The sequence below is a fragment of the Zalophus californianus genome, chromosome X, assembly GCF_009762305.2.
Source record: "Zalophus californianus isolate mZalCal1 chromosome X, mZalCal1.pri.v2, whole genome shotgun sequence".
NCBI lineage: Eukaryota > Metazoa > Chordata > Mammalia > Carnivora > Otariidae > Zalophus > Zalophus californianus.
This window is the reverse complement of record NC_045612.1, coordinates 61,736,527-61,756,322: the sequence shown is the minus strand read 5'-3', so window position 1 is coordinate 61,756,322 and position 19,796 is coordinate 61,736,527.

Genomic DNA, 19,796 nt, shown 5'->3' with positions numbered 1-19,796 from the left:
ATTGAGATAATACTATTAATATTTTCTGACCACAACATTATGAAACTTGAAGTTAAAAACAAGAAAAAAATCTGGAAATAACACAAATCCATTGAGGTTAAACAACATGCTAGTAAACAGGAATGGGTCAACCAGGAAATCAAAGAAGAAATTAAAATATACTTGGTAACAAATGAAAATGAAAACAAAATAGTCCAGAACACTTGGGATGCAGCAAAAGTGATGCTAAGAGGGAAGTATATAGCAATACAGTCCTTCCTTAATAAGCAAGGAGAATCAGATAAACAACTTAACCTCACTCCAGGAGGAGCTAGAAAAAGAACAACAAAGCCTAAATCCAGCAGGAGGAAGGAAATAATGAAGATTAGAGCAAACATAAATGATATAAATGTAAAAAAGGAGAGAGAGAGAACAGATCAATGAAACCAGAAGCTGGTTCTTTAATTAATAAAATTGATAAAACCATAGCCAGACTTGTCAAAAACAAAAGAAAATGGACCAAAATAAATAAAATCAGAAATGACAGAGGGAAATAACAATCAACACCCCAGAAATACAAACAATTATAAAAGAATATTATGAAAACCTATATGCCAACAAATTGGACAACCTGGAAGAAATGGATAAATTCCTAGATATATATGAACTACCAAAACTGAAACAGGAAGAAATAGAAATTTTCAACAGACCAAGAACCAGCAAAGAAATTGAATCAGTAATAAAAAATTTCCCAACAAACAAAAGTCCAGGGCCAGATGATTTTATGGGTGAATTCTACCAAACATTTAAAGAAGTTGATACTTATTCTTTGCAAACCATTCCAAACAATAGAAATGGAAAGAAAATTTCCAAAATCTTTCTATGAGTCCAGAATTATCCTTACACCAAAACCCAACAAAGACTCCACTAAAGAAGAGAAATATAGGCCAATATCCCTGATGAAAATGTATGCAAAAATTCTCAATAATATACTAGCAAACAAATCCATACACTAAAATCCATACATTAAAATAATCATTCACCACAATCAAGTGGAATTTGTTCTTGGGCTGCAAGGGTGGTTCAATATTTGCAAACATGATACACCATATTAATAAAAGAAAGGATAAAAAACAATCATCTCAATAGATGCAGAGAAAGCATTTGACATAGTACAATATCCATTTATAATAAAAAACTTCAACATAATAGGGCTAGAGGAAACATACTTCAACATCAAAAAGGCTACATATGAAAAACCCACACACAGAAAAAGAAAAACCCACAGATAATATCATCCTCAATGGGGAAAAACTGAGACCTTTTCTTTTATGGTCAGGAAAAAGACAGGGATGTCCACTCTAACCACTGTTATTTAACATAGTACTGAAAGTCCTAGCCTCAACAATCAGACAACAAAAAGAAATAAAATGTATCCAAATCAGCAAGGAAGAAGTCAAACTTCCACTATTTCCATATTACATAATACATATATATATATAGAGAGAGAAAACCCAAAAGACTGCACCAGAAAATTGCCAGAACTGAAACACAATTCAGTTAAATCACAGGGTATAAAATCAATGTACATAAACCAGTTACATTTCTATATACAAATAATGAAGCAGCAAATAGAGAAATAAAGTAATTGATCCCATTTACAATTGCACCAAAAACCATAAGATGCCTAGGAATAAACCTACCCAAAGAGGTAAAGAATCTGTACTCTAAAAACTACAGAGCACTTATGAAAGAAATTGAGAAAGACACAAAGAGATGGAAAGCATTCCATACTCATGGATTGGAAGAACAAATCCCTTTAAAATTTCTGTAATACCCAAAGTAATCTACATTTTTAATGCCATCCTCATCAAAAAAACCACAAGCATTTTTCACAGAGGTAAGAAAAACAATCCCCAAATTTGTATGGAACCACAAAGTACCCCGAATAGCCAAAGCAATTTTTAAAAAGAAAAGAAAGCTGGAGACATCATGATTCTGGACTTCAAGCTATATTACAAATCTGTAGTGATTATAAAAATATTGTACTGGCACAAAAACAGACACATAGATCAATGGAACAGAATAGAAAATCCTGAAATGGACCCACAACTATATGGTCAACTAACTTGCTACAAAGCAGGAAAGAATATCCAATGGGAAAAAACAGTCTTCAACAAATGATGTTTGGAAAACTGGACAGCAACATGCATAAAAATGAAACTGCATCACATTTTTACGCCATCCACAAAAATAAATTCAAAATGGATTAAAGACTTAAATGTGAGACCTGGAACCATTAAAATTCTAGAAGAGAACACACATCGGCAGTAATTTCTTTAACATTGGCCATAACAAGGTTTTTCTAGGTAGGTCTTCTGAGACAAGGGAAACAAAAGCAAAAATAAACTGTTGGGACTTCAACAAAATAAAGAAAGCTTCTGCACGGTGAAGGAAACAATCAACAAAACTAAAAGGCAACCTATGGAATGGGAGAAGATATTTGCAAATGACATATCCAATAAAGTGTTAGTATTTTTATAAAAAGATTTTATTTATTTATTTGACAGAGAGAGAGACAGTGAGAGCAGGAACACAAGCAGGGGGAGTGGGAGAGGGAGAAGCAGGCTCCCCGCAGAGCAGGGAGCCCGATGCGGGACTTGATCCCAGGACCTGAGCCGAAGGCAGACGCTTAACGACTGAGCCACCCAGGCGCCCTAAAGTGTATTTAAAATACATAAATAAATTATAAATCTCAACATCCAAAAAACAAATAATCCAGTTAAAACTGGACAGAAGATATGAACAGACATTTCTCCAAGGAAAACATCCAGATGGCCAACAGATACATGACAAGATGCTCAACATAACTGATCAGGGAAATACAAATCAAACCTACAATGAGATATGGCCTCACACCTGTGAGAATGGTTAAAATCAACAACACAAGAAACAATAAGTGTGCCAAGAATGTGGAGAAAAAGGAACTTGCTTTGTTGGTGCGAATTCAATCTGGTGCAGCCAATACAGAAAATAGTATGGAGGTTTCTCAAAAAGTTAAAAATACAACATTTAAAAATTTTTATATCACCATTCACATATTTTTATTATGTATCCCTTAACAAATACTGTTGCTATAATTATTTTTAGTAATTTGACTTAACCTGTAATACTGTTATAAGTGATTTATTCACCAGCATTGTTATATTAGAGCACTGGATTTAACTATATATTTACCTTCACCAGTAAATTTTATACTTTCCTATGTTTACATGTTAATATTCAGCAATCCTTTGCTTAAGCTTGATGAACTCCTTTTAGCTTTTATTGTAAAACCTGTCTAGTGTTAATGAATTCCTTCTTCTTCTTCTTTTTTTTTTTTTTTTTTTTTTTTGTCTTGGAAAATCTTTATCTCTCCTTCAATTCTAAAGGACAACTTTGTCTGGTTTGCAGTGTTTGTTTTGTTTTGTTCTTCCATTTCAGTATGTTGAATATATCATGCTACTTACTGCGGGCCTGCAATGTTTCTGCTGAGAAATTCACTAAAAGCTTTATGGGTGTTTTCTTGTACATGATGAATCATTTGTTTTCTTGCTACTGTTAAAATTTTCTTTGTCTTGACAATTTAATTTTAATGGTTCCCATAGTATACTTATTTGGATTCTTCTTATTTGAGGCTTGGACTTCATGAACCAGGATGTCCATTTCTCTCCCTAGATTTGAGAAATTTCAGCCATTATTTCTTCAAATAAACTTCCTTGCATTTTCATTCACTCTTCTCCTCCTGGTATTCCCTTGATACATACAATGATTTCCTTGATTGTGGTTCAGAAGATCTTTAGGCTTTCTTCACTCTTCTACATTCTTTTCTTTTTGCTCCTCTGACCGGATAATTTCAAATAACTTATCTCTGAGTCAGCTGTTATTTCTTCTGCTTGATTAAATCTACTGTTGAAATTCTCTATTGGGTATTTCAGTTCAATTTTTGAATTCTTATTTTTTAAGATTTTATTTATTTATTTATTTGACAGAGAGAGAGTAGCACAAGCAGTGGGGAGTAGGAGGGGGAGAAGCAGGCTCCCCACTGAGTAGGGAATCCAATGAGGGGCTCAATCCCAGGACTCTGGGATCATAACCTGAGCTGAAGGCAGACACTTAATCCACTTAGCTACCCAGGCACCCCCAATTATCAAATTCTTTAATTCAAATATTTTGCTAGATTTTTTATGATTTCTATTTTTTGATATCCTAATTTTATTTATGTAATATTTTCCTAATTTCATTTAGTTGTTTATGTTTTCTTGTATCTCACTTAGCCTCTTTAAGTCAATTATTTTGAGTTCTTAGCCAAGCAATTTATTAATCTTTTTTTTAGGGTCAGTTATAGATTTATTTTTTACCTTTGGAAGTGTCATAGTCCCTCGATTCTTTTCTCTATAGTAGATTAATTTTTGCCCCATACTTGAAGAAGGAGCCACCTTTCTTATCCTTTATTTACTGGTTTTGGAAGCGAAAAACCTTGCTGGGGTATCTAGGTGGCTCAGTCCATTAAGTGCCTGCCTTCAGCTCAGGTCATGATCCCGGGGTCCTGGGACTGAGTCCCACATCGGGCTCCCTGCTCAGCGGGGAGCCTGCTTCTCCCTCTCCTGCTACCCCTGCTTGTGCTCTCTCTTGCTCTCTCTCTGTTAAATAAATAAATAAATAAAATCTTAAAACAACAACAACAACAACAAAACCTTTACCAGTTACCCTGGCTAAAGATTCTGGGACTCCATCAAAAGTTTTATGGAGATGTGCATGTCCCACTCCTTTATATCTTCCTGGTAAAGAATTTTCAGTGTTTTGAATCTTCTCTCAGTCTCACCAAGCCATGTCGTCTGACCTAAGCCCTTTTCTTTTTCTTATAGGAGTACAGGAGTCCTTAAGGAGGATTGTTTGGTAAAAGCTCCACTTATCTTCTTTAATTCCAAAGGAGAGTTCTCAGTATTTTGGACCTTCTCTCAGGACTGCAGAGATGTGCAGTCCCCTGAAATCAGGCTTTACTTTTTCCCCAAGGGAGTGCAGAGAAATGCCAGGACGTTGGATGCAAATGGATCTCTATCTTCCTCCTGAAAGAGAAGTCTTAATATTCTGCACCTTCTTCCATTCCCACAAAGATGAGCTGGCTGTTTGAAGCCATTTTCCCCTTTTTCCTAGAGGAGTGTATGGGAATTCCAGAAGGCTGCATGCATCTCTACTTCTCTCCCTTTTCCTGAAAGAAAAATCTCAGGATTGTGCACCTTCTCTCATTGCCACAGAGCCATGCAGACTGCTGAGAGATGCTTGCTCCTTTTCCCTAGAGAAGTGCATTCTCCTTAGAGAATGCCAAAAAAAACTAGGTGCAGCCCCAATTCTCTCCCTTCCTCTTGAAAGAGAAGTCTCAGGAGTGTGCATATTCTCTGCATCCTACAGAACCATGCAGGCTCCTGAGACACAGCTCCTTTCCTTTTTCTTAGCAGCCCCAAGGCATTTTATCTATACTAGCTGTCTCAGTGCTCTGAATGAGATAGGAGAGAAGTAGGGTCTCACAGAAAGCACCCTGAAATTCTGGGGATGTCAGAAGGACACCTCACTAATTTTTCCCTGAAAGAGAAGCCATAGGCCAAGTGGATCTCTCTTAGCACTGAGCTGTGCAGGCTTGAGGAAAGAACCAACATGAACAAACCAAAACATTCCTTAAACATTTAAAAGCCATTTTACTTAGTTTCATTCTCCTCTGAGATGTTGCAAATATATTTTTTAAGGTTTTATTTTTAAGTAATCTCTACACCCAACGTGGGGCTTGAACTCAAAACCCCCAAATCAAGAGTCACATGTTGTAATGACTGAGCCAGCCAGGTGCCCCAAGATGTTGCATATTCTTAACTTAAATCTAGAATTTTCACTCAGGCATGTTAGCCCAAATATCATTGTTTAATCTGTGTCTTTGTCTAGATGGTGGTGCTATGACTTCCTATTGAGTTTTCTTGCTGGTGTAACTCCCTCTATTGTTTTTAAATTCTCTATTTTGTTTATATACACTCTTACCTTTTATTACTTCCAATTTGCTAGCTTTGGATTTAGTTTGCTCTCCTTTTAAAAAAAAATATTTCATTTTATTATGTTATTTTAGTCCCCATACAATACATCATTAGTTTTTGATGTAATGTTCCATGATCCATTGTTTTTGTATAACACCCAGTGCTCCATGCAATACATGCCCTCCTTAATACTGCTTCTTTTGCTGGTTCTTTAATGTGTGCAGTTAGATGATTCACTTAAAGTATCTCCTTTTTAATGTAGCTCATTGTGCTATGAATTCACTTAGTTCTATTTTTCTTGCATCCTATAAGTTCTGGTATGTGTGCTTTTTCTCATTTCTCTCAAGGTATCTATTTTCTTTAAATGAAGTATAATTGACACACAAAGTTACAATAATTTCAGGACTACACCATAGAGATTTGAATACTCACAAACGTAGCTACCGTCTGACACTATACAATGCTATTACAACATCACTGACTATATTCCATATGCTATACCGTTCATCTCCATGACATATTCATTTTATAACTGGAAGCTTGTACCTCTCATGCCCTATCACTCATTTTGCCCATTCCCATACCTCTGTCCCCACTGGAAAACACCTGTTTGTGTTTATTGGTCACTTCTGCTTTTTATGTGTTTGTTTGTTTTTTTGTTTGCTTTAATCATTTTATTTGAGTACAGTTGACACATAATGTTACATTAATTACAACTTAGTAATTTGACAACTTTATACATTATGCTATGTTTATCACAAGTGAGGCTACAATCTGTCCAATTACATTGTTATTACAATAGCATTCACTGTATTCCTTACGCTGTAACTTTTATTCCTGTGACTTATTCATTACATAACAGGAAGACAGCATCTCCCTCTCTCGTTTGCCCATTGTGCCCACCACCCTGCAGCAATGACTAGTTTGTTCTCTCTGTTTATAGCTCTGATTTTTTTTGTTTGTTTGTTCATTTTTTTGAGATATCACTGATGAATGGAATCATATGGTATTTGTCTTACTCAGTGTAACTTATTTCACTTAGCATAGTATCCTGTAGGTCCATCAATGTTGCCTCAAAGGACACAGTCTCATCTGTTTTTATGGCTGTGTAATATTTTATATGTATTTTATTATATAAATTTTAAATTATGTAACAATATATGTAATTACATAATTTAAAGTTTGATATATATATGTATAATCTCACATTTTCCTCACCTGTTCATCTATTAATGGACACAGGTTAATTCCATATCTTGGCTATTGTTAATTATGCTGCAATAAACACACAGGTGTGAATATCTTCTCAAATAAGTGTTTTCATATTTTTGGGGGGTAAATACTCAATAGTGGAATTTTGGGGTCCTGGGTATTTTTATTTTCAATTTTTTGAGAAACCTCTATACTCTTTTGCACAGTGGCTCTACCAATTCACATTCCCACTAATAGTACATGAGCATGAGGTTTCCTTTTATCCACATTCTTGTCAACGCTTGTTATTTCTTGTCATTTTGATTTTAGCCATTCAAACTGGTATAAGGGGATATCTCATTATGGTTTTGATTTCTATTTCCCTAATAATTAGTGATCTTAAGCATCTTTTCATGTGTCTATTGGTCATGTGTATTTCTTCTTTGGAAAAGACTACTCAGGTTTTCTGCTTATTTTAAAGTCATATATATATATGATAGAGAGAGTTATATAATTTTTTATATATTTTCAACATATAAAGATATTAAACCCTTATTGTAGATATCAATGTCATACACCACATCAACAAAGGATGAAAATCACTGACCCCTTGCTTGTGCAGCAGTGTGTTGTTTAATATTTACATATTAAATGTTTAATAGTTACATTGTAGATTTTCCAGTTTTGTTTTACTGTTGATCTTTAGTTATGTACCATTGTGGTTGGAAAATATACTTAGTATGATTTCTGTCTTCTTAAATTTGTAATATTTGTTATGTCTCTTTTTTATGTGACTTAACCAGCGGATTCTTCCGTTGTACTTGAAGAAAATGTGTATTCTCTTTTTCTTGGATGGAATTTATAGATATAGATGATATAGATATAGATATTTTTTAAAAACATGTATTCTGAATTATGTTTCAAGTAAAAAATGCTGTTGAAAAAAATAACTTTCATTTAAAATAAAACATATCAGGGAGGGATGGGGTGGCTGGGTGGGTGATGGACACTGGGGAGGGTATGTGCTATGGTGAGTGCTGTGAATTGTGTAAGACTGTTGAATCACAGACCTGTACCTCTGAAACAAATAACACATTATACATTAAAAAAAAAAAAGAAGAAGATAGCAGGGCGGGAAAAATGAAGTGGGGGAAATCGGAGGGGGAGATGAACCATGAGAGACTATGGACTCTCAGAAGCAAACTGAGGGTTCTAGAGGGGAGGGAGGTGGGGGGGATGGGTTAGCCTGGCGATGGGTATTAAACAGGTCATGTACTGAATGGAGCACTGAGTGTTATACGCAAACAATGAATCATGGAACACTACATCAAAAACTAATGATGTAATGTATGGTGATTAACATAACATAATAATAAAAAATAAAAAAGAAATAAAAAGAAAGAAGTGGAGAGAAAGAAAAAAATAAAAATAATATAGAGCATATCAGAGGGGAGGTGGGTGGGAGGATGGGTGATATAGGTGAAGGGGATTAAGAGTATACTTATCATGATGAACACTGAGTAATGATGTATAGAATTATTGAATCACTATATTTTACACCTGAAACTAATATAACACTGTATGTTAACTATAATTCATGATAAAAACCTACAACAAACTGGGAATAGAGAGAAAAATCTTCAATATAATAAAGGCCATATATGAAACACCAACAGATAATTTCATCCTTAATGGTAAAAAACTGAGATCCTTCACTAAAGTCAAGAACAAAACAAGGATGTCTACTCTCACCACTTTTATTCAACGTAGTAGTAGAAAGTCTAGCCATAGCAATCAGACAACAAAAAGAAATAAGAGCCACCTATATTGGTAAAGAAGAATTTAAACTGTTGTTATTTGGAGATGAGATAATACTATACATAGAAAACCCTAAAGACTCCACCAAAAACTACTGGAAGTAATAAAACAAATTCAATAAAAGTGGCAGAATACAAAATTAATACCCAAAAAATAGTAACATTTCTACACAGTAATAGCAAAGTAATGGAAAATTAAAAAACACAAAATTTACAATTGCAACAAAATAATAAAATACCTAGGAATAAACTTAACCAATATGTGTAAGACCTATGCCCCAAAACTTTAAAATACTGATGAAAGAAATTGAAGATGACACTAACAAATAAATAAATATTCCATCCTCATAGACTGGAAGAATTAACACCGTACAAGTGTCCATGTTACCCAAAGCTATCTACAGATTCCATACAACTCTTATTAAAATATTAGCAGTATTTTTCACACAACTAGAACAAATAATGCTAAAATTTTTATAGAACTACAGAAGACCCTGAATAGCCAAAACAGTCCTGAGAAAGAAGAACAAAGCTGGAAGTAGGTATCATGCCATATTTTTGAGATATATTGCAAAACTGTAGTAAACAAAACAGCATAGTACTGTCACTAAAAATAGACGCATAGATCAGTGGAATAGAATAGACTTTCCAGAAATAAATCTATGATTATATGGTCAATTAATCTACTACAGAGGAGGAAAGAATATATAATAAGGAAAAGACAGTTTGTTCAATAAATGGTACTGGGAAAACTGGACAGATACTTACAAATTAATGATATTGGAGCACTTTCTTACAGCATACACAAAAACAAACTCCAAATGAATTAACGACCTAAATGTGAGACCTGAAAAATAGATTCTAGAAAAGAGAACAGGTGGTAATTCCTCTGACATCGGCCATAGCGACATTTTCCTAGTTAAGTCTCCTGAGGCAAGGGAAACAAAAGCAAACAAGCAAACAAACAAAAAGTATTGAGACTACATCAGAATGAAAAGCTTTTACATAGAAAAAGTAACCATCAACAAAACAAAAAGACAACCTACTGAATGGGAGAAGAAATTTTCATATGTTTGTCAGTTTTCTTTATTATATTTCACATATAAATGACATCATGTGGTATTTGTCTTTTTCTGACTTATTAAACTTAACAAGATACCCGCTAAATCTATCTATGTTGTCACAAAAGGCAAGATATTTTTACAACTGAGTAATATTCCATGGGTTATGTATACCAAATCTTCCCTATCCATCCGTCTATCAATGGGCATATAGGTTGCTTTCATACCTTGGCTATTGTAAATCATGCTTCAATAAACATAGTTGTACATATATCTTTTCAAATTAGTGTTTTTGTATTCTTTGTGTAAATGCCCAGTAGTGGAATTACTGGAGCATATGGTATTCTTATTTTCAATTTTCTGAAGAACATCTATACTGTTTTCCACAGTGGCTTTACCAATTTACTTTCCCACCAGCATTGCAGAGTGTTCCTTTTACTCCACATCCTCACTAATATTTGTTATTTCTTGTCATTTTATTCTAGTCAGCCTGACAGTTGTAAGGTGACATCTCTTTGTGGTTGTGCCTTGCACTTCTCTAATGATTAGTGATGTTGAATATTTTTTCATGTGTTTGTTGGCCATCTGTATATCCTCGTTGGAAAAAAAAAATGTCTATTCAAATCCTCTGACCATTTTTAATCAGGTTTTTTGATGTTGATTTGTGTAAGTTTTTTATATATGATGGATATTAACCCCATATCAAAAATATCATTTGCAAATATCTTCTCCCATTCAGTAGGTTGACTTTTTGTTTTGTTGGTGATTTCCTTCATTGTGCAATAACTTTTTTTAGTATTTCTTTTTTTCCTATTATTTGCTTTATTGAGAAAATGATACATTTCCTACAGTTCCCCTTTGCAATTTCCTTATATATCTCATTAACTAAGACTACAGACAGTCTCTGTCTTTTTTTTTTTAACGATTTTATTTATTTATTTGGGAGAGCGAGAATGAGAGAGAGAGAGAGAGAGAGAAAGAAAGAGCACATGAGAGGGGGGAGGGTCAGAGGGAGAAGCAGACTCCCCGCTGAGCAGGGAGCCCGATGCGGGACTTGATCCTGGGACTCCAGGATCATGACCTGAGCTGAAGGCAGTCGCTCAACCAACTGAGCCACCCAGGCGCCCCAACAGTCTCTGTCTTAAGAAGGGAGGACATTTATAGAGCAAGGAAAACCTCTGTTATAGAGGATGGTAAGGATGAAAGGAAGAGTGATCTAACCTTTAAAGTCTGCCATAGGGGAAGAGAGGAGATAAAAATTTATGGTCAGTCTGCCAGGATTAACCAGAAGAGAGCCATTATAGTCCTTATTTTAAATTAATAAACTGTCATTCCGAATTTCTTTTATTACATTCAGTTAGCCACTGTATAGTACATCATTAGTTTTTGATGTAGTGGTCAATGATTCTTTAGTTACGTATAATACCCAGTGCTAATCACAACACGTGCCCTCCTTAATACCCATCACTCTGTTACCCCCTCTACCCACCTCTCTGAAACCCTGCTTGTTTCCTGGGGTCCATAGTTTGAAGTAGTTCCAATAGGTTAGTTTTGCTTTTGTTTCCCTTAACTAAAGATACGTATGTAGAAAATTGTCCCTAAAGCTGATTTCAGAAGACTGCCTATTCCTATGTTTTCTTCTGAGAGTTTTATGGTTTCAGATCTCACTTTCATGTTTTTAACCCATTTTGAGGTGTTTTTTTTTTGTCTATGTTGTAAGAAAGTGGTCTAGTTTCATTCTTTTGCATGCAGCTGTCCAGTTTTCCCAGCACCATTTATTGAAGAGACTGCTTTTTCCCCCACTGTATATTCTTCCCTTCTTTGTGGTATATTAATTGGCCATATAAGTGTAGTTTTATTTCTGGACTCTATTCTCTTCCATTGGTCTTTGTGTTTATTTTAGTGCCAGTACCATAGTTTTTTTTTTTTTTAAGATTTTGTTTATTCATTTGAGACACAGAGATACAGAGAGAGAGAGAGAGAGAGAGCATGAGCAGGGAGAGAGGCAGAGGGAGAGGGAGAAGCAGGCTCTCCGTTGAGCCAGGAGCCCGATGTGGGGCTCGATCCCAGGACCCTGGGATCATGACCTGAGCCAAAGGCAGATGCTTAACCATCTGAGCCACCCAGGCACCCCAGTACCATAGTGTTTTGATTATCATAGCTTTGTAGTATTCCTTGAAATCTCAGATTGTGATACTTCCAGCTTTGTTTTGTTTTTTGTTTTTTTCTTTCTCAGTATTGCTTTAGCTATTTGAGATCTTTTGCGTTTCCATACAAATTTTAGTATTATTTTCCCTAGCTTTGTGAGAAATGCTATTGCTGTTTTAATAGGGATTACATTGAATTTGTAAATTGCATTGTGTAGTATAGTCATTTTAACGATATTAATTCTTCTAATGCATGAGCATGGGATAACTTTCCATTTGTTTATGCATCTTCAATTTCTTTCATCAGTGTTTTATATTTTTCTGAGTATAGGTCTTTCACCTCTTAGTTAAGTTTATCCCTAAATATTTTACTCTTTTTGGTGTAATTGTAAATGGAAATGTTTTCTTAATTTCTGTTTTTGCTACTTTGTTATTAGTGTATAGAAATGCAACCAATTTCTGTTTATTAATTTTATATTCTGCAAATGTATTACATTCATTTATTACTTGTAATACTTTCTTTTTTGGTGGAATATTCAGGGTTTTCTATGTATAGTGTTATGTCATCTGCAAATAATAACAGTGCTACTTCTTCCTTACAAATTTGGATGCCTCTTTTTTTCTTATGTGATTGTGTGGCTAGGACTTCCAGTAGTATGTTAAATAAAAGTGTCAAGAATAGACATCATTGTCTTGTACCTGATCTTAGAAGAAAAGCTCTTAAGTTTTTCACCATTGAGTATGATGTTAGCTGTGGGATTTTTATATGTGGACTTTATTATTCTGAGGTATGTTCCCTCTAAACCCACTTTGTAGTGTGTTTACCATGAATGTACATTGAATCTTGTCAAATGTTTTTTCTGCATCTATGGAGATTATCACAATTTTTACCTTGCATCTTGGGGGTTTTTTTATTCTTTTTTTTTTTATCCTTCATGTTGTTAATGTGGTGTATTATGTAGAATGATGTGCACATATTGCACCATCCTTGGATCCCTGAAATAAATCCTACTTGATTGTGGTAAATGATGGTATTAATATACTTTTCAAATCCAGTTTGTTAATATTTTGTTGAGGAGTTCTGCATCTAGGTTCATTAAGAATATAAGCCTATGGTTTTCTTTTCTTTTCTTTTCTTTCTTTTCTTTTTTCTTTCATTCATTCATTCTTTCTTTCTTATTTCTTACTTTCTTTTGTAAAGTCTTTTTGGTATCAGGGTAATGCTGACCTTATAGAATGTATTTGGAAGTTTTATTTCATTTTTCTTCTTTTGGGTACTTTGAGAAGTAAAGATATTAAGTCTTCAAATGCTTGGTAGAATTCACCTGTAAATGCATCTGATCAGGGACTTTTGCTTCTTAAAAGTTTGTTGATTACCAATGCAATTTAATTAGTAATATTCAATTTGATTAAATTTTCTATTGCTTCCTGGTTAAGTTTTGGAAGATTGTATGTTTCTAGGAATTTACTGATTTCTTTCAGGTTACCTAATTTGTTGACATGTGATTTTTCATACACATCTCTTACAATCCTGTGTATTTCTGTGGTATAGATTATTATTTCTACTTTTTCCTTTTTTAAGATTTTCTTTATTTATTTGACAGAGAGAGAGGGAACACAAGCAGGGGAAGTGGGAGAGGGAGAAGCAGTCATCCCACTGAGAAGGGAGTCCAATGCGGGGCTCAATCCCAGGACCCTGGGATCATGACCTGAGCTGAAGGTAGATGCTTAAATGACTGAGCCACCCAGGCACCCCTATTTCTCCTTTTTCATTTCTAATGTTATTTATTTGATTCCGCTCTCTTTTTCTCTTCTTGAGGAATCTGACTAAAATTTACACTTTTGTTAATCTTGTAATCTTGTTAATCTTGTAATTCTTGATTTCATTGATTTTTTTATTCTGTATTTCATTTATTTCTGCTCTGATTTTTATTAATTCATTTCTTCTACTAATTTGAGGTTTTGCTCTTCTTTTTCTATTTCCTTTATGTATAAGTTTAGACAGTTTACTTGAGACTTTTCAGGTTTTCTTTGGAGAAATGTCTGCTCATGTCTTCTGTCCATTTCTTGACTGGATTATTTGTTTTTTGTGTGTTGAGTTTGATAAGTTCATTACAGATTTTGGATACCAGCTCTTTATCTGATATGCCATTTGCAAATATCTTCTCCCATTCTGTAGGTTGTCTTTAGTTTTGTTGACTGTTTCCTTTGCTGTGCAAATCTTTTTATCTTGATGAAGTCCCAATAGTTCATTTTTGCCTTTGTTTCCTTTCTTTTGGAGATGTTTCTAGCAAGAAGTTGCTGTGGCTAAGGTCAAGAGGTTGCTGCCTATGTTCTCCTCTAGGATTTTGATGGATTCCTGTTTCACATTTAGGTTTCTCATCCGTTTTGAGTCTATTTTTATGTATGCTGTAAGGAAATGGTACAGTTTCATTCTTCTGCATGTGGCTGTTCAATTTCCCCAACACTATTTGTGTGTGTGTGTGTGTGTGTGTGTGTGTGTGTGTGTGTGTGTGTGTGTGTATGGGTTTTTTTGCTACAATTTTGAGATGAAGTTTCTTCTAACCAACTGGTCAAAATACACTCAGAATATAATGTATTGCTCTCTTTTGTTCATCTGTTTATAGTCCTTTTTTTCTCTCTCTCTCATTTTTGTCTTTTAATTTTCATTTTTACAGTTACATGTTATCCTTTCCTTATATTTAATATCATTTTTGTACATATATAAGTTTTTCTTTTTTACAAATTTGGGATTTAGTTTTCTAAAAAATGGACTAAAATACAGAAAGAATCCAGTGTATTGCTCTATTCTGTTCACCTCTCTGATTATATTCTCTTTTCTTTAAAATTTTTATTTTTTATGCATATTTTTTGGTTTCAGATATCTGCTGATTTGTTTAGTGTATATTTCTCTGGGATCATTGTTGCCATTTTAACATTTTGTTTTCTCATTCATCTATTCTTCTCTGGATGGAATGACAAAATGGAAAAACTCACCCTCAAAAATGAGAACAAGAGGTAGTACTGACTGTCAGGGTCCTAATCAGTATGGACATGAGTAAGATGTAAGAAATGGAGTTCAGAGTAATGGTGATAAAGATACTAGCTAGATTTGAAAAAATTATAGAAAAGAGTAGAAAATCCCTTTCTGGAGAAATAAAAGAACTAAAATCTAAGGAAGTCAAAATCAAAAAGGCTATTAATGAGATGCAATAAAAAATGGAGGCTCTAACTACCAAGATAAATGAAATAGAAGAGAGAATCAGTGACATAGAAGAAAAAATGATGGAGAATAAAGAAGCTGAGAAAAAGAGAGATAAACAACTACTAGATCATGAGGGGAGAATTTGAGACATAAGTGATACCATAAAGAGAAACAATATTAGAATAATTGGGATCCCAGAAGAAAAGGAAAGAGAGATGGGAAGATGGCATATTGGAGCAAATTATAGCAGAGAACTTCCCTAATCTGGGGAATGAAACAGCCATCCAAGTCCAGGAGGCACAGAGAACTGCCCTCAATATTAATAAAAATAGGTCAACATCCTGACAGATAAAGTGAAGCTTGCAAATCTCAGAGACATAGAGAAATTACTGAAAGTAGCTCAGGACAAGAGGTCCATAACCTACAAGGGTAGGAACATTAGATGGCAGCAGACCTATTCACAGAGTCCTGGCAGGCAACAAAGGACTGGCATGATATATTCAGGGTGCTAAATGAGGAAAATATGTAGCCAAGAATACTTTATCCAGCTAGGATGTCATTCAAAATAGAAGGAGTGATAAAAAGCTTCCAGGACAAACAGAAACTAAAAGAATTTGTGATCACCAAACCAGCCCTATAAGAAATATTAAAAAGGATCCTTTAAGCGAAGAGAGAGCCCAAAAGTAACATAGACCAGAAAGAAACAGAGACAATATACTGAAAAAGTGAATTTACACTTAATTAAATGGCACTAAATTCATATCTTTCAATAGTTACTCTGAATTTAAATGGTCTAAATGCCCCAATCAAAAGACAGGGATTCAGATTGGATAAAAAAGCAAGACCCATTGGTATGCTCTTGGCAAGAGACTCATTTTAGGCCCAACGACACCTCCAGATTTAAAGTGAGGGAGTGGAAAACCATTTATCATGTTAATGGACATCAAAAAAAGTTGGGGTGGCAATCCTTATATCATAAAAATTAGATTTTAAAGCAAAGACTGTAATAAGAGATGAGGAAGGACACTATATCATAATTAAAGGGTATATCCAACAAGAAAATCTAACAATTGTGAATATTTATGTCCCCAACATGAAAGCAGTCAACTATATAAGCGCAATAATAACAAAATTAAAGAAACACTTCAATCATAGTAGAATAATAGTAAGGGACATTACTGCCCACTCACTACAATGGAAAGATCATCTAAGCAGACGATCAACAAGTAAACAAGGGCTTCAAATGACACACTGGATCAGACAGATTTCACAGATATAGTCAGAACATTCCATCCTAAAACAACAGAATACACATTCTTCTTGAGTGCACATGGAACATTCTCCAAGACAGATCACATATTGGGTCACAAATCAGGTCTCAACTGGTACCAAAAGATTGGGATCATTCCTTGCATATTTTTAAACCACAATGGTTTGAAACGGAACTCAATCACAAGAGAAAATTTGGAGATAATTCAAATACATGGAGGCTAAAAAGCATCCTACTAAGGAATGAATGGGTCAACCAGATAATTAAAGAAGAATTTAAAAAATTCATGGAAACAAATGAAATTGAAAACAGAACTGTTCAAACCTTTTAGAATGTAGCAAAGGCAGTCCTAAAAGGGAAATATACAGCAATACAAGCCTTTCTCAAGAAATAAGAAAGGTCTCAAATACACAACTAACTGTACGCCAAGAGGAGCTGGAGAAAGAACAGCAAATAAATCCTAAACCAAGCAGGAGAAGTGCAATAATAAAGATTAGAGCAGAAGTTAATGAAATAGAAACCAAAAGAACAGTAGAACAGATCAACAAAACTAGGAGCTGGTTCTTTGAAAGAATTAATAAGATCGATAACTCCCTGGCCAGACTTATCAAAAAGAGAAGAGAAAGGACCCAAATAAATAAAATCATAAATGAAAGAGAGATCACAACCAGCATGGAAGAAATATACACAATAATAAGAACATATGATGATAATCCATATGCCAACAAATTAGGTAATCTGGAGGAAATAGATGCATTTCTAGAAATGTATAAACTACCAAAACTGAACCAGGAAGAGATAGAAAAGCTGAACAGATCCATAACAAGGAAGGAAATTGAGGCAGTAATCAAAAATCTCCTAACAAACAAGAGTCCAGGGCTGGATGGGTTCCCAGGGGAATTCTATTAATCTTTTAATGGAAGAATTAATACCTATACTTCTCAAGCTGTTTCAAAAAATAGAAATGGAGGCTGGCATTACCTTGATCTCAATACCAGACAAAGACCCCACCAAAAAGGAGAATTAGAGACCAATATCCCTCATGAACATGGATGCAAAGATTCTCAACAAAATACTAGCCAATACGATCCAACAGTACATTAAAAGGATTATTCACCTCGACAGAGTGGGATTTATTCTTGGGCTGCAAGAGTGGTTCAACATCTGCAAATCAATCAGTGTGATACACTACATAAATAAAAGAAAGAAGAGGAACCATAAGATCCTCTCAATAAATGCAAAAATATCATTTGACAAAATACAGCATTCTTTCTTGATTAAAACTCTCCACAATGTAGAGATAGAGTGAACATTCCTCAATATCATAAATGTCATCTATGAAAAGCCCACAGCAAATATCATTCTCAATAGGGAAAAACTGACAGCTTTTCCCCTAAGGTCAGGGATACGACAGGGATGTCCACTATCACCACTGCTGTTCCACATAGTACTAGAAGTCCTAGCCTCAGCAATCAGACAACAGAAAGAAATAAAAGGCATCTGAATCAGAAAAGAAGTCAAACTCACTCTTTGTAGATGACATGATATTATATGTGGAAAACCCAAAAGACAACACCCCAAAATTTCTTGAACTCATACAGGAATTCAGCAAAATGGCAGTATATAAAATGAATGCACAGACCTCGGTTGCTTTTCTATATACTAACAATGAGACATAAGAAAGAGAAGTACTGTAAGATACTTAGGAATAAACGTAACCAAAGGAGCAAAGTGTCTGTACTCTGAAAACTATAGAACACTCATGAAAGAAATTGAGGAAGACACAAGGAAATGGAAAAACTTTCCATGCTCATGGATTGGAAGAACACATATTGTTAAAACGTGTATGCTACCTAGAGCAATCTATGCATTAAATGCAATCTCTATCAAAATATCATCAACTTGTTTTCACAGAGCTGAAACAAATAATCCTAAAATTTGTATGGAATTAAAAAAGACCCCGAATAACCAAAGGAATGTTGAAAAAGAAAACCAAACTGGTGGCATCACAATTCCAGCTTCAAGCTCTATTAAAAAGCTGTAATTGTCAAGAGAGTATGGTACTGGCACAAAAACAGACACATAGATCAATGGAACAGAACAGAGCACCCAGAAATGGACCTTCAACTCTATGGTCACCTATCTTACACAAAGCAGGAAAGAATATCCAATGGAAAAAAAATATATAGTGTAGTTTCTTTATTTTACTTATCATAGTTTTCAACTCAGCTTGGTTCCTTTAAAGCATCGTCTCTTTGTTATAGAACTCACTGAGTTCATCCACTCCTCTCTGCAACCTTTACATCCAATACTTTGAACTATTTATCAGGCATATGGCTTATCTCCATTTTGTTTAGTTATTTTTCTGAGGTAATGTCTTGTTCTTCCCTTTGGGGAATTTCCTCTTTCTCCACATTTTCTTAACTTTTTATGTTTATTTTTATGAATTAAGCAGAACAGCTATTTCTCTTTAACTAGAAGGAATGATCTTGTGTATGGTCATCCCTTGTGTATTCTATGTGTGCCTGCTGATTTTGGCTGGGTGGCTGCAACTGGGGCTGTTGTGAAATTGGGGTTCTGGTGAATTCTGTTTTGGGGTTGCCTTGTTTGTATGGACAGAGCTGAAGTGGGTGCAGACTAAGGCAGACTTGGATCTCTTAACAGAGGGGGTTTCCTGACTGATCAGCTGAAACCAAGGTGGGTACAAGCAATGGTATCTTGGGGCTTTCCTGCAGAGGACTTGTGGCAGGAGAGCTAAAGATGAAGTCTGTTTAAGCCAGTGTGTCCTGGGGCTCTCTATGCAGAAAGAACCATGACAGGGTGGTTGGAGCTGAGGTAGGGGCAGACCAAGGGGTCCTAGGGCTTTTTGCACAAGGGCCACTCTGCTGAGTGGCTGGAGGTGTTGGGCAGCTTTTTGAAGGCACAATGATGAGTCATCTATGGCCTAAGCAAGTACAGGCCAGGAAGTCCTGGGGTCACTAGCATCTATGTCACCTTATTGATATGTCTGGAGCTGTGGTGAGTTCTGTCCAGCAGCATACTAGTTTGTGCCATTCTAAGGATGCCC